General features: G+C 40.6%; 1 protein-coding gene across 3 annotated transcripts in view; it reads right to left on the minus strand.

Moving 5' to 3' along the window:
- The window catches only part of LOC147148597 (transcription factor SOX-6-like), a 119,041-nt gene that overhangs the window by 92,318 nt on the left and 10,113 nt on the right, over positions 1 to 16,610 (minus strand). For 2 of the 3 annotated variants that reach the window (XM_086028927.1, XM_086028925.1), the window contains exon 2: positions 2,810 to 2,884. The gene's annotated coding sequence lies outside the window, so the exon portion shown is untranslated. The remainder of the gene's footprint in view (positions 1 to 2,809; positions 2,885 to 16,610) is intronic. The other variant, XM_086028926.1, reaches the window with a different exon arrangement.

Here is a 16,610-nt window from a genome sequence, read left to right on the forward strand (position 1 = left end):
GTTCAATGATACACCAACGACATATGGTATTTGAATTTGGCTTTGCAAAGTGCGCAAATTATTTTGGATTCCTCCAATGAGCCTTTGAGCAACTTTTTGACTCTCCTCTAAATTTGGCTGCAAAGTGAGCAGAGGTCAGGTCACGATGGTGCTAGGGACAAAATGGCGGAGGAGGCACGGGTGTCGTAAAATAGTCATAATTTCAGGACTTCCTGTGTACAAAAATTATACAACAAATAATTCTTCTACTCGTTTAGTGCGCTAGTAAGCGTATGACACAAAGCAACAACACATTTTTCCTGATCGAATCACATTTGTGCTGCCTCATGTTTCGAAATAGAGTTTGTGGGGCACTATCATGTGTACCGCTCACGGCCCAATTACAGACAAAAGTTAACTCACTATACCGCTGTTTCTCTGACAAGCAGGCAGTGGACAGGGAGGGGCGGCAGTAATAGGGACCACGCAAATGCTCGCCGTTGTCACGACAGCATCGGCGCTTGCCGTGACTTTGTTAGGATGCTCCCGCTTGTCATCTCGCCAAAGCCATGAAATTGAATCGGCTGGTTGAAAGGACACCGTAATGCCATTTGGGACGTCTGGCATGTTGAGCAGGGAAGGAAATTAAAGCAAGCCTGCACGCAAGTGAGCGCTCCTGTTTGCAGGCCGCAATCAAGACTCCGAGCGCCACTTCAAAGATAAGTAGTGCATCCGGCTGGCACTTCATTACACGTCGCACTCCAAACGTCAATGAACAAACATCATCCAGCTCTACCAATCATTATTCAAACGATCCCCGTTTGTTTAACCACATGCTCATTATCGTTGAAAACGCTCCTCCTGTCACATGTGGAGTGGACCAACAGGTCTCGTTTTTATGATGCACTTAAATGTTGTTTTTTTAGGGAAATTTGAAAAAGAGCAAGCAACTGTTGTTAACTTTTACAAATACAGTGGTACATTGTCTTACATGTTTAAGTTGTTCAATGTCGAATATATTTAACTCAAAACCCTATCCTTAGACTTTTTCAATTAAAGACAAATAGTAGTGCCTTGAATAAAAAAAGAATAAAAGACAATCTTAAGAAATGAACTGGTTTTATAAAGCGTAATTACAATACGTGCTGTAGTATTAGTGCGTTGTATGCCTTTAATGGCCTGGCTTTGCTGAATCGTATCACTACATTGAAAAATAACGCACTTGTTAAAGTAATTTTACATCCCGGTCATGATTGCAATTTGAAGCATTAGAACAACGGATCCCATTTCTTCTAGTCAAACAAGTGTACAAAAATAAAAGGAGGTAACCACTGTTTAAAACATCAAAACACGCAATCTGTCAGCACACTACGTTGTGGAGGCATTACATCAAAATCTATTGGAATTCTAATAGTGAAAGATGCCGCTACAATGCAAGATTGGACCTAACTTATGTCACGTAGCACCTCGGAACATAAACATAAACAGACAACACTGTGCAGATGGTACCTGTCAGAGTCTACTGCAATTTAAATTGTTGTGAAAGACGACCTGAAAGAATGTGGACTGCACTCCACAAATAAGTCACCGGCCATAAACATGGAGGATAACCATTGTTAAAGACGACATGAAGCAAGGTAGACAAAGGTAGACAGTTGTTAGAATACAAACATGGGAGTACACAACATTGTGGCGTGACCATACGGCAGACAGGGCAGGATTGGAAAATATACAGTATGTGGCATAGCTCCCTGGATCATAAACACAAACAACATTGTGGAGCAACCATGTTACTCCACAAGAACACGAATTGCCATTAAAAGATTCAGTTTCCGCATAACGTAAGATCGAGACAGGATGGAACAAATAAGTCTTGAAGCTCCCTGGAACCTAAAAATGGATGCACACAACGTTGTGGAGGGACCTGATGTCAGAGTAAAATTAGACGATTGTTGTCGCTAAATACGCCACCATTACATAGTATAAGATCCCATGTGAAGAGGGTGGGATTTAAAAGTCACGTAGCACCTGGTAACATAAACATGGATGCACACAACATTGTGGAGTGACCACTTGGCAAGTCTACAGGAATGCTAATTGGTGTTAAAGATAACATCTCGACATAACGTAAGACCAGGGAACTCATTTAAGACTGGTAAGACTTCCCACTCATCTGAGAGACTCTCAACATGTTTGACACGGTGCTGCTGTTTTGGTTAGCAACAATGTTTAAAAGAGGCCCACCTCTGAAGTTTTGGTCAAAATCCGTTCAGAACTTTCACAGAAGAAAACAATTGCATTTTGACAAAGGACAATCGAGTCCAGCTATAAATTAAAGCCTTTGAAACCAAAGCTCCCCCCGACCCCCTTCAGCAGGACGCAGATTAGCGCCCGAAACCCGACACCGCACCTCGTCTGTCCGCAATCCAAAGTGGCCACTCCGTGACCCGCCGCTGACACCGCTCATGGGCCGCCGTGGCCAGCTGTAATAAATATTCTTAAACGGCAGGATTAGCCATATGGCGGGATCACTCTTTTGTCCAACCTCTGCCATCTGCACTTTTGGTATTGGCCTACTCGCCGGGATAATGCCAGTTTGTGTTACCAGCGGAGTCCTGATATAATCTTTATTACTAGACTAGGGTGGAGTCCATTAAAAAAGTGTACTGTAGAGGTCCCCGTGTTGAGAGCCTGCTGGAACCGTGCCTGCTGGCCCTGTTTTCTCCACACACCCTCAGAGTGAAAGGCGCTATTGAGCAGATAGCGCTCAGTGCACAGCGCTCACCGGGGGCTTTGCTAAACAAGCGAGTAATCAGAAAAAGAGACTCACTCAACTAAGAGGCTTGAACAACTCTGACACGCCCTCTTCTCACTTGCGGATGACTTGAAATTTCCTGAACATCACCTGAAAAGATGAGAGAAAACATTGTTTTATGCATTTAATCAATTGCGGCTGGGGGAGGCATCGATGAGGTGGAGGAGGCACAAACATCATTTAATGCGGGAATGCATTCAAGACCCAAACGCAATGGGTGAATATTTTTTTTAAATAGTTTTAATCCTACCACATGCTTTTTTAAAAAAGTTTTAAACACATAGTTTTAAAGAAATAAAAAATAAGATGCAAGCCTAACATAAAAAAAAATGTACATATGTATTGTAGTGTCTGTGTATATGCACATGCTTTCAACTCTTTCAATCCCAGTCATTTTCAAAAAAACCTATTGAGTCCAGTAAATTTAGAGCATTCTGACTGATCTTTCAAGGTTCACAGAAAATTGTGCTTTATGAATACGTCAACACATAAACTACTCCTCTTTCATCACCAAAAAAATGTTGTTCCTACCTTATTTAATTTTTTTTAGCAATCAATAGTGGAACATGGGTTGGTTTCATCCAAATCACCTATTTTGGACCAAAAATGCAGAAAACAAGCTTTATGTGAAAAGATATATTTTATGCACAAGAGTCACTTTTAAGCAAATTTTTTTTGTTGTTTTAGTGATGCCTAAAACATCCGAACAGTCTTTTTTTTTCTATAAAATACTAACATCAACAATGGAAATGTGCTTTTGATGGCAAAATAATGTATTTACAAATATTCACCAGTGTAACAGTTCTACATTTGAGAAACCTTGCAAACGTTTTGCATGCTATTTAGTAGTAGTAGTAGTATTTAGTAGTGTGTGCGCGTGCATGCGTGCCATACACGTGTGTGCAGAGGTGGGCATTTGTCAGTGCGTTAGTCCGTCTGTGAGTTCTCATCTATATTTTAAGCCCGCCCGGTCAGTCCAACTCAGCCAAATGGCGTAGAGAACGGACTTACCGGTACCACGCCACATGCAGGTGCCACACTCCTGACACGCAGCCAAACATAGAAGAAATAACAGTGTTGTATACCTTTCGGTCCCACAGACGCAATGACACAGTGCGTGTGTGTGTCTGTTGTTTTTATTTGATATTTTTTCTTTATCTGGCTGCGTGTCTGCACATGTGGTGCCTGCGTATCACGTGGAAACTTTGTTCTCGACGCCGATTGGCTGTCGCCGATGAGGGACGGACTGGGACCACGTGGGTCGGCCGGAAATACTGGCGGAAACTTAGTGATGGAATGACGATGCCCACCTCTGCGTGTGTGTGTGCGTGTATGTATAGACAATACATCATCACTTTTACTTCTAAATTAAAATAATGTCTGTCATCTTTTCTCTATTTTGTACCACTCTTAGAAATAGATTTAATATGCAAACACTTTGATTAATCACAAGCTGCTTGTAACGGTTGAATTTCCAGAGGTCCGCCAAGTTCACAAGCGTCAATCATTGTTTTGATACACGATGATCGCATCCAAGAGACCAAATGATGCCATCTGCTGGTCATAGGTAGTGGGTTTTTTTTGTTTGTTTTTTTTACTTAAAGCAACACTGGGCAAGAATTCGACCTTCATAAAAGATTTTAACAACTCTTTTGATGAAACATTGACTTACAAGTAGTTGAACGGTACTTTTGTCATGCCCTGGGGGGGGGGTCTGCATTGTTTTTACTGTTAATAAGCAACTTTGAGGAGGATGGGAGCAACCCTGGCACACACGAAAAAATACTAATGTCCTGAATTGCTTTACGGTATACTCACTTCCTCCTTTGGCTATAAGGAGGAAGTCGATTCGAACATCTACGCGCTATGACTGGTGTCATGGCAGAAGCCCCATAACAAACCAAAGTATTGTTTGAACAAAATTAGATTCATTACCTCATCCCCATTCATCTTTCACACAGCCACTGGAAATAGAAATGTAATTCAGTCCAATTTGCAGGCCAGCGAGAGCTCAGGGTTTCACGACATTTCATGAATTATGGGAAATGTGGTTGACTTTTGTCAAAACACTACTGCTTTTGTCCACACGGCGCCGCAAGGCTGGTGTGTGATGATGGCAAATGTGTGTGAGTGTCTCGGCACGGGTTGTTCCCAACAGCAGCTCCTGTGTGAGTGTGCTCATTGTGTTTGTGTTCTACTGTTCTCCCAACATTCATTAGATGTCTGCAAAGTGCACTGGCATCTGAGACTCCGCTTTGGAGTAACACTGTACTACAATTGATGTCAAGTTAAAGTGGAGTCAGAAAAGAAATGAAAAGGATTATGATGGAGAAATACAACAAGAAATATGTTGAACAACATGAGTGCACACAACATTGTGGAATGACCACGTGTCAGTGTTACTGACATGCTAATTGTCAATAAAGACCAAAACTATAAAACCAAAGATATATTTAAGGCAAAATGAGTGAAACAAGTAAGTTACATCACTCCCTGGAACAAACATGGGCACACACAACATTGTGGAGCGACCACTTGTCAGTCTCATGGAATGCCAATCACCATTAAAGACGACATCGCCATAACATGTAGAATCTGAATCATCTTTATTGCCTAAGTATGGCAAAGTACACAAGAAATTTGTCTTAAAAAGCCACTAGACCCGAAATGTATTGGGTGAAATTAATCGACGGCTTGACACAACATTGTGGAGTGACCACCTCACAGTCTACTGGCACGCTAATTGCCAACAAAGATGCCAAATGTGCCTCAGGTATTGAGTGGGTGAAACAAATAAGCAACGCATCTAACAATCCAGTCGACTCGGACTTGTGGTCGCTCAAAAATGTTGCGTGCGTCCAGATAGATAGATAGATAGATAGATAGATAAATAGATAGATAGATAGATAGATAGATAGATAGATAGATAGATAGATAGATAGATAGATAAAGACGTGCCTATAGAACAAGGTGCCAGTGTAAAACAACAGAGAAAGAATCAGTGCATTTGCACACACACATGCACACACACGCACACCCCCCCCCCCCCCCCACACACACACACACGGAGGGAGTGCACAACAGCTTTGATTCTACAATGTGAGGCTAATTGAGAACAATGAAGTAATAAAAAGAGCGATCAGCGCATCTGTGATCTTTTATTCATGTCAACGAAATGATTCTCTCCCTCAGAGGCGCCGGTTGGTACGTTCAATCGGTCACTAACAAGTTCTTCTTGTGATGATAGCAAGTTGTTAAAAGAAAACAAAGAAGAAAACAAAGATTTAAACGCTTAAAATGTGTTTGTTTGGGTTTTTTTCTTCGGCAGGCCAACCTGTCTAAGCATGTTCCAAAATGTCTGCAGAACTGGTTTGGCGTGCTGTGTAATACCCTGCCTCACCTCTGGTGGCCTGCAGACCAGCCCTCGGTGCACCTCACGAGACTTCAGTTCAACGAGTGCCAAAGGACTACTTCATCTTTGGCTTATTATGATTTTGTTTTGTCATGTGTCAGAGTTTTTGTTTTTTTACATAGATTTAAATGTTGATATTTTTACAATAAATGTTCTGTTTTAACACTGAGGGGCATGAAGGAAACAATTAGATTTATTTATGTACTATTTTTTTATATTAAAAATGAAAGAAATAATTATTTTTATATATTTTGGTGTTTTTTTTGTGTTTTTATTCCTTTCTTTTTTTAGAGTGTTAGGATCTGTTTTAAATACAAACTAGTTTTGCGTGAGGTTAGCAATTGTATTTTCTAAATCTTTTTCCTCTTACTGTACATATACTTTTTTATATTTTTTAAGATAATCTTTTTATCGTTACAGTGAGTTAAATTGTTTCATAAATATTATATTTTGAATACTATAAACTTACCAATTCCGTTTTTTTTCTCAAGATAGCGCAATCTTTTAAAAATGTGGATGAAAACTAAATAAGGCACAACAGATGCTACCATGATACCACCATTGTATTGGATGTCATTATAAGTTTGTACCTAATGAAGTGATTGTTGAGCACTCGAGCATGCCATGCAGGATGCAAGCATGATGAATGTGTCACAAGTACGACGTGCGCTCTCCCAGTGAACCTGGAGGCGCAAGTCGCTGGCTGAGAAAGTAAAATAAAAAAATTAAAAAAACACCCAGCCTGTCTGAATTTGTCCCGTCATGTGCACGTCTATTCTTCAGCCAAAAATATATAAATGACTACTACCGACATAGTTGTGTTTGTCTAACAATTTAAACACAGAGAAAGTATCAAATTAAGACAGTGAGCAGGGTTAGGGCATTTGTAAGATACAGTATTAGCTTAGGCCCTAGGCCTTTCGGCTAGCCACAGTATTCTAAATGTATGCTTTTTTACGTACTGAAAATATGTGTAGGTATATGTGAAAAGGCTGTTCGAATAAATTCAAATTCAACCATTCAAATGAATTCATTGAAAATGTCAATAGGTGGTGTGGATATTTGCATTGCAACCAGGCTGAATTTGTTTTTTTCATTATGACTACTCAAAATGATAGATACATTTAATTACCGGTAATACAAACACAAACAGACAAATTCTTCTTCCAACTCCCCCACGAACACAACAGACAAATGCTATGAAGCCACGTCTCTTCAGGCCGACTGTCTAGCAGCTGTCAAACGACACATGTTCTAATAACTGAGAGGCAATATTGTGCCAATCTCACAGTTGCAGAAATGAGCATTTCTTAGTGAGAGGTTGAAAGAGTACTCACACTCTGTACAAATTTGCCTCACTAGTATGTAATCTTCAGTTTTTTAGGCTGGCAGAAGTTACAACATATTCGCCACGAATCATCCTTGTAGCTGACAACAAAAATCGTCTTAAGCACGTCTTAACCAAATCACGGCTCAGCTTCAGACAACAGGTCAGCCGTGATGGGTCGTTACCTGAGCCCCGAGTATAGTTGTGATGTCATTTTCAGTCGACAGAAGTGACAAAATGGCCTCCCCCAGAGAATTTTTTTAACGGGCCTCCCCCAGAGATGGCTAAAGATGAGTGGAATATCTCTAATTCCACAAACGCAGCATTTATCAGAATGCCTTGTTTCAACATATTCATTGAACATATTCTTGAAAAAACAAAATGTCTGGGTTGACTTCCTCTTTAAATACGGCCATGCGGGATATCTTCCTTCTCAGAATCTTCCTCTCCCAAGTTCACATTCATTGAGGTCCCAGCTGTCCAGGAGCCAAGATCAAATTGTTTTTTTCCAGGACATCTTCCCCTCCGAACAACAGACACCAACACGATATAGTAAATTACCAACAAATAAAATACAAATAAAATAAAATTTGCAAGATACAATAAGTAAAGTACACCCACCACTCTTTTTAGGTGAGCGGCTCAATCTTGCAAGTTAATTCTGATGTTGTCAGCATAGCATTTTTATCAGATTGACAGTATTCTGAGAATGACGCCTGCACCTGCGCCGTGAATACACGCCTTGACACAGACAAACAAATGTTGCCTCATCGCAGCTGTCAGCGCCACTTGCGCGGATGCACGGCGCGAAAAAACAATGGCCGTCTATTTCGCAGTGTCTCCGCTTGCTCTTCAGCGCGGCAGGAAGCGCACAAGGACTCCCGCTAATCACACAGCCAATTAAACCAAAATGAACTGCAGTTGACCGATAAACGATGTCCCTCCCTGGGGACCGCTTGTTGTATTACTGTCTGTTTGTGGTTGATCTAATGTGGTGAGTGCGTGTATTCCCGAGGGTCAATCTCAGCATGCTTCAAATTGAGATAACTGCAGGGAAATGAGTACAGGTTAGTGTGGTTTTTTTGTTTTTTTTACAAGATAAAAATCCAAAGAAAAAGTTACATATACATATACATATACATATATATATATACATATGTATAATATGTATATATAGAGAATTTTTGTCCCTGAAAGGGCACCGTGTTTCAAAGTAAATCCCAGTCCCCGCATGTAATTTCAGATTAAAACTGTCAAGAACGGACCCAAGCAGCATAACTAACCAAGTGGTTCTTCAAGTTTTCTCCATGATGTATCCTACATGTTTTCTTTAGCGATTACCACACCTGGTAAACCGGATGACCATTATGTTGCAGTTGCGAAAAGCAATAGCAGTTTCAGTTCATGTCGATTGGCCAAACAAAGAATCTTGTGTATGCTGTTACAGTAACAATAAAAAAAATGATTGCGCCAGTGTACCCGTGTAATTACGACAATGACGAACATGTCTTCACTTGAAGGCTGACAAAGACAGATGGTGGTTAATTGTGAAGAGGGAATGCTCATCTAATTGTTCACATTGCTGGGAAAGTGGCAATGTTCATTCCGGGTTGGGCCACAAGCATCCGCTCCTTTAGCGCAATGTAAGGTTTAGGGTAAAGTCAGCGTGAGGGCTAAGCACGATTACTCCAAGGATTTGAGGCCTTGTGAAAAAAGTGTCTATTTGGGCCCCTCCATTCCAATGCCACATATTTAGAAAAAAATGTTTTGTAGGGTAAGTCATTGGCCCTTAAATCCTCATCATTTTCAACACCCTTATAGCACACCTGAGGGTTAAGGTTTAGGGGTTCAAGATTAGTGTTTAGAGGTTGGCATTGGGGAGTTTAAGATTGGGGTTAAGTATTAGGTGTAGGATTTAGGGGTTACGGTTGGGTTAAGGGGTTGTAGTTAGTTCAAGGTTAGGTTCAGCAGTTGGGTGAGGGGTTGCCGTTTAGTTTTAGGGTTCATCTGCTGGAAGCTCACTCAAGAACGATTGGATTGGAGTGGGAAGATAGGGTTGGTTTGTTTGGGTTAGGTTTAGGTTACGACTAATCCACTGGAAGATGACTCAGGGTTAGGGTTTGGATTAAGTTAAGGGGAATGGGTAGCGTTTCAGGGAAAGGTTTTTGGGATTAGAGGTGAGGGTTGAGGGGTTAGCATTAAGATTTAGGTTTTGGGGGTTAGGGTTTGGAGTTTGAGTTAAGTCAGGTGTATTACACGGGGAACTCTGGGAGGTTTTGGGTTTGGTTTAGGTAAACAAATAACTTTAGGGTTTAGGGAAATCTCCTGCAAGATCCATCACTAAAGTAGGTTTAGGGTTTCAGGTTAGGATTAAGGTTAGGTTTATATGATGGGGTCCCTGCGCGGGAATCGGAGTAGCGTTTGGGGATGAAATGAACATTGAGTGCCACGACAAGTGACTATGTTTACAAAGATTGTAGAATGCAAGTGCCTACATTGCCCGACCTCCCCCAATTCGGACCCCCATGCAGTCAGTTGCTCGGGGTGCGCATGCTTGGGGTTGGGGTAAGGATTTTGATTGACTTTGCTGGCTGAATGAAATCTGGAAATGGAGTGTCACCTTCTGGGAATTGCCACCTCCAGGCTGTGCGTCCCTCCAACCCATTCCTGGGTAGGGTGCCTGTGTTTGGGGTAAGGCTAATCTCCCAAACACTCCCTTACTAACGACTTCTAATTAAGCACAGGTGTCAAACTCCGGTCGCCGAGGGCAGCTATGCTGCATGTTTTACATGTTTCCCTCCTTCAACACACCTGAATCAAATGATCAGCAAACTCTTCCGGAGCCATGCGGCATAGTGACCCTTGAAGACAAGGAGTTTGACACCCGTCAATTAGAAGATAGGGGTGGTGTTTTGTGGCCGTGTTTTCTGTTTTTTTAGGGGTAGGGTTTCGGGGTGAGGGCCTAGGGGTTAGGATTAGGCTTTAGGTATCGGGGTTGGGGGTTAGGTTAGGGGATTTCCACTGGAAGCTCAGACAGACAGGGTTGGGGTTCGTGGTTAAGATTAATGTTAGAGTTTAGGGTTTCAGTGTCAGGGTTATTTCATTGGAATCTCATTAACAAGAGGCATTGGGATCTTTGGAAGGCAGATTCATGTCTTTTGTTCAAACTCATGTGTGCAGGCAAGTTGTTGTGAGCACACCTTTGATTACTTGGACCGACAGCGAGGATGTTTGCATGAGTGCAAAAGCTTTTGTGTTGTGCGTCACACAAAAGAGCAAGTGAGGCTTAAGTGACAACACGCATTCTCTCCCCTGAGTCACTCGGCGTGAAATATGGCCAAGGCGGCGAGGAGCGGCTCGGGGCCAGGGCAAGCGCCGGCACATACGTCCGCACCTAAACAGCCCCGAGGAGATTACATTATGGGTGCTCGCCATTGTCCCGCGTCTCCCAGACAAAGCTGTGCAAACGCCGCGCCTCGCAAGGACTGTAAAAACAAGAGGTGAATGTCAAAAGCATCTCTTTTGTCCGACCGCCGAGGTATGCACAAACACACTTGCTTGGCGTGACTGAAAAGAAAGGAGGGCCTTGTGAAGAAGGGAAGGAGTCGGGAAAAGGAAAAAAAAAAAGATCGTCTTTGCGTGAAAAGAGCGTGAGAAGACCTACGCGGACCCCCCTTGCAAGAAAAGACGCCATTCAGACAAAACATGCGCTCATTTGATGACCTGTGACTGCAAAGGACAGGAGACGCAAACATCAACGCGTTCTGCCTCTGCCAAGGAAGAAAATGAATTTGGTTTGAATCTAGATAAAAGTTCTGATTATATTATTTACTTCATCCTCCATGAACCAATGAAATAGCCTGCTGGGTAATACAAAATTGGAATTCTAAAAAAAAAAAAAAAAAAAAAATTAAAAATTATTCAAGGGATTTTTTTTTATTTTATTTTATTTTTTTTTTAAGTATTTCCTATTTTCTCTATTTGGGTCATGATAGAAGCTTCCCGTCGCCTCCAAGTATCATAAATGCTACAGTCCCATCAACTGATGTCATTTCCTGTGTGTTGTTTGTTTGGATTTTTGTTAATGGTGATTATTTTATTTTTTTTTGCACCAAGTTAATCAGGTTGTCTACATGCTCGTTTTCATCAGGCTGCAAGCTGCCGATTGCAGGAATGGGTCGAACAAAATACAACACAAGCCAGTCATTCATCATGGAAGTCAGCCGCCGCTGCCGCCACTTGTTGAAAATGAGGATCAGATGTGTGAAGGAGCGCCAGGGGAGCAGCATCCCGGGCTGGAGTCAACCTTGTCACGACCCGAACAAGGCTTTAACTGTCAAAGGCATTTAATTCGAATGGGGGTAGGAGGGGACGTGGACCCCCCCCCCTCCCCACTCTATTTTACAAGGCCAGTCCCGTCCTGTAATTAATTGCCGCATGCATAAATGTAAATGTGGGGAGCAATCGGCGAGAGAGGCCAAGTGATTTAAACGGCAGCGCACAAATCTGCAGCACCATAAAATAGCCTCCTACCTCATTGTGTAAGTGAAGGAAGGGTTGGGAGCGTTTAATAAAATTGTCCACACTTCCATTTGTGTACAATTTACACTAGGAGAGGTCGTATGATTGCACTTCCATTCATCACAATACAGTTTGAGTCTACATTAATTCGCCACATGTTGATTTTTTTTTAACTTTAGAGGTTAAAAACAAACTGTGGCGAATGTCCGTTTATGCAATTAGTGTGCGCTCTGGTGAAAGTGAGGCTGTTGACATTGGTGGAAAAAGAAAACTTTATGTTTAGCTTTCATTAAAACACACCACAGGTCAACATAAATACAGAGTGTAACATAGAGAAGTTATTTTGTAAGGTGATGGGTTGAACTGTTGAATCTTTTTCTTTTCTAACTGAGGCAAATGTTCCCACAATCAGCATGTGCTCTAGCGACAATGAGGTTGGCAATAGTGGTGCAAAAAGAAATCATTCAATATCTTTATTTTGACAAAACGCACCATAGATCAACATATTATAACGTGCTGTGGATCAGGTTGTAAGATGACTGGACGAACCATTTTTTTGTCATTTGTATGTAACAATAAAAATTATGGGGTTTTTTTGGGTTTTTTTTACAGTTAATGGCATTTCAATCCATTTCAATAAACAAAATCGACATACAATCGATATGCTTTAATTTTCTGAGTGCGGGATCCCGTGTCTCTGGAAAGTGTGCACAATTTTGCAGACATTTTGTGAGCTCTCTGTGTCAAAGTTGCCATTTTCCTCCTGTCAAAAACTGTGTCATCCATGTCATGTACTGTAAACGGGCCCCAAGACTCCTTGAAATCAACTTAAGCCTGCCTAGTGTGAGGAAAACACACACGCATACATGAGCCACAATAGAGTCTTTATGACATAAGCTTCTTTCGACTACAAATGGGATTTTTCCTATAGGCGGCCTCCAGCAATAACAAGTGACATCACAGGCTCGGCGACGTATGTTTCCCATTTTAAAGCGGCTGCCGCTGCTGGAGAGTGACGCTAAAGTGTTGCTGAGTTAGCGTTATTCCTTTCATTTATTTATTTATCATCCCCGTGCACATTAAACGCATCATTTGTGTTGGAGTGTCAGAAGGCCAACGCCGTGGCCGCCATCGTTGTCGTAGTCGTCTCCTTGGCTCAGACTGCGTGGCGGAAACCCGAGGCAGGAGCGTAGTCAGCAACAATACGCCAGGGTCTTTTGATTTTAGTTAGATTGATTTGTCTTCTTTTTTTTTTTACCTCTCATTAGCAATTGTGGGACGCAACCAAGTACAAATACTTTCTTACCATACTTATGTTTATAGTATAGTACTTATATTTAAGTATATTTGTAGAGTAAGTTAAAAAAAAAAAAGTATAGTAGTAGTGTAGTACAGGAGTTGTATACTAAATATGTTTCCGTCCATCCATTATCTGAACCGATTATCCTCACGAGGGTCGCAGGCGTGCTGGAGCCTATCCAAGCTGTCTTCGGGCAGCAGGTAGGTACACCCTGGACTGGTTGCCAGCCAATTGCAGGGGACACAAAGACGAACGACAATTCACATTCACAGCCACACCAAGGGACAATTTAGAGTGTTCCATTAACCTACCATGCATGTTTTTGGAATGTGGGGGAAAAACGGAGTACCTGGAGGTACTTCCCGTGCAGGCAAGAGAGAACATGCAAACTCTACACAGCCCGGAATCAAGCTCTTGACCTCTGTACTGTGAGGCCGATGTGCAAACCAGTCGCTAGCCATATACAACCATATACATATACATACATATATACATATTAGTGCTGTCAAAAGATTAAAATGTTTAAAACTAATTCATTAAATTTCCCATAAATAATCGCGATTAATCGATATTTTCAACTACAATTTTTTACAAAGCTTGGAACCGATATTTAAATCTTGGAATTAATATGGAAAAAAAATAAAAGTATATTTTGATTCAAGAAGAAAGCTTTCTTTGATCCTGGAATACAATTCTTTTCCATCTTATGATCCGACGTGAGACTGAAGGTTTTCTGCTGTTTTTTTGTTGTAAAGTGCTTTGTTACAGCTGTACACCAAAGACGTACAACTATATCTCCAAACAATTGAGCAACCGTCGAGCAACTTTTTAAAGTAAACTTCGTAAAAGTCCGTCTTTGAGACGGACTCGCTTTACTCGGACGGACGGACGGACGGACAGACAGACAGACAGACGGACAGACGGACAGACGGACAGACGGATAGACGGATAGACGGATAGACGGATAGACGGATAGACGGATAGACAGATAGACAGATAGACAGATAGATAGATAGATAGATAGATGTTTTTATACTTTATATTTGTTTATGCCTTTATATTTGTTTATATTGTATATAATTTAGATGTTTTTTTTGTTTGTTTTTTTTTAACTTTGAGTGTCAGCAGGCCAATGCCGAAGTTGTCTCTCCTTGGCTTGGGTTGCATTGCAGAAACCCGAGCCGGGAGCCCAGTCAGCAACAATATGGCAGCATAGCGCGTAGCTTGTGCTAATCCAGCACTATGTCCGGGGCACATTACGTGCATGTCGGCCGCAGCATCGTTTACCAATACGACTCGCCGCCAAATGTGGCTCACAAGAAGGACTTCTGGAGCTGTCCGTCAAAGAGGCTATTTCGGGACGATAGCATATACAGTGCTCGACAAAAAGTGTCAAATTGTGCTTCAATGCGGACTCTTCAGATTTCAATGAGGTGTCTATGTCAGTATTTATGTTTGTATAATTTATTTATATATTTTCTGTATTTTGTATATTGCATTTGTTGTATATGTATATTAAATTTCACATGTTTTTTATATTTTCTACAATGTTTACATGTATTATGTATATTAAAATATTACACTGGTCAACTGCTAATTTCAATCAGATGTAGCTTTAACGTATTTTTTACACCAATTTTAAAAATATATTTACTTTTTTTCTAGCATATCAAGTTTTTGAGATATTTTAATTTTTTTGTTTTTGAGATATTTTAATTTTTTCGTTTTTAAGTTGGACTTATAAAGCTTGCGCAGTACAGGTTTGGCCAGACATTGTAATTTGAAATTTACATATATGACGTTTCAGAAAAAAAAAATCACCTGTTGCTGAACCTATCCCATAATTTATAAAGATTACTGAATATATTACTGTATTATTATTATTATTATTATTATTATTATGAAAACTTGATGTGCTAGAGAAAAACAAGGGCAGATTTGGCAAATGCGCAAACAAAATCAGCTATAAAGGTTTACGTACTTCAATTTTTGATTCCAAAAAATTGCAAAATTTGGTCACCCGTTATTGTTTTGTTTTGTTTTCTATATTTTACACATACATATGTAAATTTATATACAGTCTTGAAATAAATATAATTTATATTTTTACTTCACATCTCAGAATAGTTAGATTGCACTCCATTTGTATGACAGCGTAGAATGTTAAAACGTAAAACTTTACCTACATTTACTGTGAAAGATTTTGTGATGGTTACAATAAGACCCTGAAACAAATTGCGTTATTTACGTATATTTATTTAAACGTTATTTCCTAGTGGGGGAAAAAATAGTAGTGAAGCTGAATGTAATATTTTGGCCTGTGCATCACTATCTGGATGTGAGCGACAGCAGACTATATAAATACATTTTGTGGTCCAAAGTGGTTTTTATCGCCGGCGTCGTACTGATTAGTCAGAGTGAGCACAGTGTGCCAGCAACAATGAGGCACCGTGACGACGGCGCCACCAATATTTCATCTTTTTTTTTGGACACTCCTAATAGAAACCTGCTGCACCACAATGGGCTCTCCACTCTGAGTCAACAATGCGAGACACAATTACACATCACTTTCAGTGTAACATTAACAGTCTGTCTTTTTTTTTTTCATTTGTTTTAAGGCACAGGGCGTGCTGCAGGAGTGGAGTTGATGAAGTGCACACAGATCTGAAATCTATTGTGTAAGTAAAATGCTGTTAATCCCAATGGATTGTTCTGTGTGTATTAAGTTAAATTGACTGGCATTTTGAGTTCAAAGAAAGAAAAATTAAGTTTAGATAAAAGACATTCAAAATACTGCATTTTCATTGTTTTTTGTTTTACAAAGAAATCATAATTGTAAAATCGGGTTTGAGAGAAAATAATCTGGATTTTCTTATTAGGCAAAATCGAACAGCCCTAATGCTAACAATAGGTATGCTAACATATTGCGGGATAGCAATCTGATTAGTGAAAGAGCAACAAGGCACATTGATTAGTAGGAATTGTTTGTGTATCTGCTGCTGACTGGCGGAAATGGTCATTCAACGAGCCACACTCAATCGCACAATTTGAGTGGTGATGGAACTGTTGTTATCCATATTTCAATAAGTTTTATTCATCTTCCACATTCATTCACCCCTAGGAATGACGTAGAACATGATTTCGAATTCACTCCAAAAAACTAGTACACATTATTATACACAGCCAACAGTTCCTGAATTTATAGTTGACAACCTCCCAGAGACGCCTCTCCCAAAAAAAAACAAAAAAAAAAACA

This window comes from Filicampus tigris, chromosome 4 (genome assembly GCF_054856515.1).
Source record: "Filicampus tigris isolate MCC_2025a chromosome 4, RoL_Ftig_1.0, whole genome shotgun sequence".
Classification (NCBI taxonomy): domain Eukaryota; kingdom Metazoa; phylum Chordata; class Actinopteri; order Syngnathiformes; family Syngnathidae; genus Filicampus; species Filicampus tigris.